This window comes from Gorilla gorilla, chromosome 1, assembly GCF_029281585.2.
Source record: "Gorilla gorilla gorilla isolate KB3781 chromosome 1, NHGRI_mGorGor1-v2.1_pri, whole genome shotgun sequence".
Classification (NCBI taxonomy): domain Eukaryota; kingdom Metazoa; phylum Chordata; class Mammalia; order Primates; family Hominidae; genus Gorilla; species Gorilla gorilla.
The window spans coordinates 26,784,819-26,789,658 of NC_073224.2; the positions used below are offsets into that span (position 1 = coordinate 26,784,819).

A 4,840-nucleotide genomic window follows, 5' to 3' on the forward strand; every position below is an offset into this window, starting at 1 on the left:
GCGTAGGTGAGCGTAGGTGCGTGAGCGCAGGTGAGCGTAGGTGCGTAAGCGTAGGTGCGTGAGAGAACCTGCTTGAAGGAACCTGCTTGAGGGAACGTGTGTGAGCCTACCTGCGTATTGATTAATTGTTATGTCCTTCAAGCATGAATTAATTAACACCGTATGATTGTTATGTGGGTTCGGAATATTCAATATAAGCTCAGCTTCTACAATTGATTTAGTAGGAATCAAATCGGAGTACGTCTACAGAGGATTCAGAGGGGACCAGGCCTTCCGCGATGGTGAGTGATAGCATCCCCCAAAGTTAAAAATACCAAATGCGTGGCTATGCTCCCGTGACTGGTTAATAGGGTGATAATCACTAGTCCATCAAGATGTCTTATTTAAGGGGCATATGTGGGCGATCTTAGGTTTATGGCCCTGAGTTAAGAACCAGATGCCAGGTATAGTTTCAGTATAGTTACCCCCAAGTTTTATGGGCCTGGAGCGAGGCGGGTAGCACTCCCGAGCAGGATACTGATTTCATGGAGGTTGGTAGATTAAGAGACCAAAATTTGGTAGGAGATATCCATGTTGACGAGGGATTTCTTGAATGAAATGCACTATGTCCAATGAACGAACGTACGCAGTATGTAATGTTAGGGATTTTTAGTATGGGTCAATATTTGTGAGGGGTAAGTTTGTATTGTACGGTCAATGGTTGTAATGTGCGATAGTTAATTAGGTAATTTCTATTACATGCTTATATGCATGTGGACTAGGTTTGCAATGTACGTTAATTTATGAATGTACTATGTACAAGTAAGTAATTATAGTACTATATATTATTCATGGGTACTAGCAGTAATGCACGAAGTACATAAAAACACTAATGTATTAGTGCTAACTGATTAATACTGACACAGTAGTTAAAGTATGTGCTAAGTAAAGTTCAGGGAGTGGCTTAATTAGAATTTCAGCTTTGGGTGTTGACGGTGAAGCGGGAATGGTTTTTCCCTGTGTTGTCCTGGGGAGGGGGGTTCTCCATTTCTGGTTTACAAGTCCAGAGTATTGTATTATACTACAAGGGAATTTTAAGTAGTGAGTGGTGTAAGTGTGAGAATGGGAGAGAAGTATATAATAGATGCTGCCTGCCCAATAGTAATAAAACGGTATTCGACTGGCTGTCCTCCGATTCATGTGAGTGTGAGTAAGTCAGCCACTAGGATTCAGAATAGGCAGTGACTGAATGGCTGGAATATTACGCTTTGTTGTTTAGATGTGTGAAGTATGGGAATAACTGCTAGAATGAGAATGGAAGATATGAGTTCTAATACGCCTCCTAATTTGTTAGGGATGGATCGTAAGATTGCGTATGCAAACAAAAAATATCATTCTGGCTTAATGTGGGGTGGGGTATTAAGGGGGTTGGCTAAAGTGTAATTATCTAGGTCACTCAGGAGATCAGGTGAAAATAGTACTAGAGCTGTTAGGAGGAGAAAGAGAAAAACTAAACCTAGAATGTCTTTGTTGTGTAGTAGGGGATGAAAAGTGATTTTGTTGGGGTGTGATGAAATCCCTAAAGGGTTGTTAGATTCTGTTTCATGTAAAAATAAAAGGTGAACAGTTGCTAGAGCTATAATGATGAAGGGTAAGATGAAATGAAAGGGGAAAAATCGTGTGAGGGTGGCTTTGTCAACTGAGAATCCATCTGAGATTCATTGTACAAGGTCGGTTCCAATATTTGGGATGGCTGATAATAGATTTGTAATTACTGTAGCACCTCAGAATGATATTTAGCCTCATGGGAGTATGTAGCCTATGAATGCTGTTGCTATAGTGGTAAGAAGGAGTATAATGCCAATATTTCAGGTTTCTAAAAATAGGAATGACCCGTAGTATAGGCCTCAGCCAATGTGTAAGAAAAAGCAGATGAAAAATATTGAGGCACCGTTAGCATGAAAATAGCAGACCATTCAGCCGTAATTTACATCTCAGCTGATATGAACAACTGAGGAGAAAGTGGCTAGGGTAACTGATGTAGAGTGTATGGCCAGGAATAACTCTGTGATGATCTGGAGAATAAGGCAGGCACCAATAAGTGAGCCAAAATTTCATTTTGTAGAGATGTTAGATGGTGTAGGAAGATCAATAAATGTGTAGTTAATAATTTTTATTAGTGGGTGTGTTTTGCGGGTATTGGTCATTGGTGTTTTTATAATTGAAAACGATGGTTTTTCATATCATTAGTCATGGTTATAATCCATGTAGGAATAATAGCATATGCTTTATTTTTATTGAGTATTCTCTTGGTTATAGGGTTTGTAGGTTTTTCTTCAAAACCTTCTCCTATTTATGGAGGCTTGAGTTTAATTATTAGTGGTGCTGTGGGTTGTGGTATTGTGTTGAATTTTTGTGGGGCTTTCATGGGATTAATAGTCTTTTTGATTTATTTGGGTGGTATAATGGTTGTTTTTGGTTATACCGCGGTAATAGCTATTGAGGAATACCCTGAAACATGGGGATCAAGTATTGACATTTCAGGGGATTTATGATTAGGATTATTAATGGAGTTGATGTTGGTTTGGTGAATAGTTGAATATGATGGGGTTGTGATCACAATTAATTGTAATAGCTCAGGGAGTTGATTAATTTTTGAGGGGTTGGGGGAGGGGTTGTTGCATGAGGATCCTGTGGGTGTGGCTGCCTTGTATAGTTATGGATGTTGATTAGTGGTAGTTGCTGGTTGATCATTATTTGTTAGCATTTATGTCACAATTGAAATTTCTTGGGATAATAGATTAGACTATTAACAATAGGGTTAGAGGGATGGAATAAAAAAGGAGAGAAAGTAGAGGTTAATTGGGCCTTTTTGAGTAGATATGGTAATGGAAGTTGAAACTTGGGTTTGTGAAATGGACTTTGGCTTTTGGTATGGACTTTTCTAGTCAAATTAGGTCTAGTAGAAGTAAAGCCAGATTTTGGTTTTTGAATAGGCTTGAGTGGGGGATTGAACAGTGAATTGTGAGTGAATAAAATCCTAGTATATTAGAGAAGTTGAATGTCTGTAATGGGAACCTTAGTTTAAGATTATTAGTTATGAGATTAAGCTCTATTGCTAGGAAGAGGCCTAGGGTGGTCACAGCTAGGGCTGTGAACTTTAGGTGAAGTGGTATGGTTGTTTGGGGAGATGAAACAGGAATAATACTGTTGGTGATGAGGAATCCAGCGAAGATGCTACCGATTTTTAGGCACTTAGTTGGGTTAATTAGGAATGGATTATTTTCGTTAATAATAGAGTTATGAAGCGAGGCTGTCCTATTAGAGTGAAGAATACGGATACTATAGACAGCTGTTGAGGTGGCAATAACAGTAATAGAAAGGGCTCAGGTGTTGGTATATGAGGTATTTACGGTTTCAATAATAAGGTCTTTAGAGTAAAAGCCTGTGAGGAAAGGCATACCAGTAAGTGCAAGGCTACCAATAATAAAGGAGGAAGAAGTAAAAGGTAGAGTCTTGAATAGCCCTCCTGTTTTTCAGATGTCTTGTTCTTCATTGAGGTTATGGATGATGGGCCCTGAACATACAAATAATATAGCTTTAAAAAAGGCGTGGGTGCAGATGTGAAAGAATGCTAGGTGCAGCTGATTAATGCCAATTGTGGCTATCATAAGGCCCAACTGGCTTGAGGTGGATAATGCTATGATTTTTTAAATATCATTTTGCATTAGAGCACAGATTGCTGTAAATAAGGTAGTAGTAGCCCCTAGACAATAACGTGAAGGTTTGGATTAATAGGTTATTTTCTATTAAAGGGTAGAAACAGACGAGTAAGAAAACACCTGCTACAACTACAGTGCTGGAGTGGAGCAGGGCTGAGACTGGGGCTGGGCCTTCTATGGTGGATGGGAGTCAGAGATGGAGGCTGAATTGAGCTGACTTTCCTGTGGCTGCTAAGAGAAGGCTAATTAATGGAAGGGGCCAGGGGTGGGATTTAGAATAAACTCTTGTTGAAGCTTTCATGTGTTGGAGGTTAACAGAAATCATGCTATAGCTAAAATAAAGCCAATATCTCTGATGCAGTTACACAGAACTGCCTGGAGGGCTGCTGTATTAGCATCTGCTCGGCTGTACCATCAGCCAGTTAGTAAGAAAGACATGATTCATATGCCTTCTCATCCCACAAAGCATTGAAAGAGGTTGTTGGCGGTAACCAGAATTAATATTGTGATGAGGAAAATAAGTAAATATTTAAAAAATTGATTAATGTTAGGGTCTGAGTTTATGTATCATATTGAGGATTCTACAATAGATCAGGTAATGAATAGTGCTACTGGGATAAATATGGTGGAAAAGTGGTCTCATTTGAAGCTTAGTGAGAGTTTAATAATTTGAATAGTTATTCAGTGTCAGTTTGAGATAATGACTTGGTCTATACATATAAACATTGCTGTGGGGATGAGGCTAATGATGAAGGCGGATGCGATAGATATTTTTATGTAATTTGGGTATGAACCTTTTTTGCAGGGATTAATTAAGGTGATAATGATTGGTAGGCTTAAGGGGATTGGGGTTATTATAGTAGTGGAAATATACATATTTGTTACTTTTATTTGGAGTTGCACTAATGTTTTTGGTTCCTAAGGCCAATGGATGACTAATCCTTTAGAAGTTGAGAAAGCCACGTTGTTAGGCATGGGGGCACAAGTTAGCAGTTCTTGCATACTTTCTTGATTGATAAGAAGTTGTATGCTTCTATTATTAGATCCACAGTCTAATGTTTGTGCTCGGTATCATACCATATTGTCTGGGAGAATATGATACGTGAAACGCTGTCCTTACCTGTAAGGATCCAGGTTTA

At 38.9% G+C, this 4,840-nt stretch overlaps 1 pseudogene; it reads right to left on the reverse strand.

Annotated features, from left to right (window-relative positions):
- Positions 1–2,800: 2,800 nt before the first annotated feature.
- On the reverse strand, positions 2,801–4,577 carry LOC115931269 (NADH-ubiquinone oxidoreductase chain 5-like; annotated as a pseudogene).
- Positions 4,578–4,840: the final 263 nt, after the last annotated feature.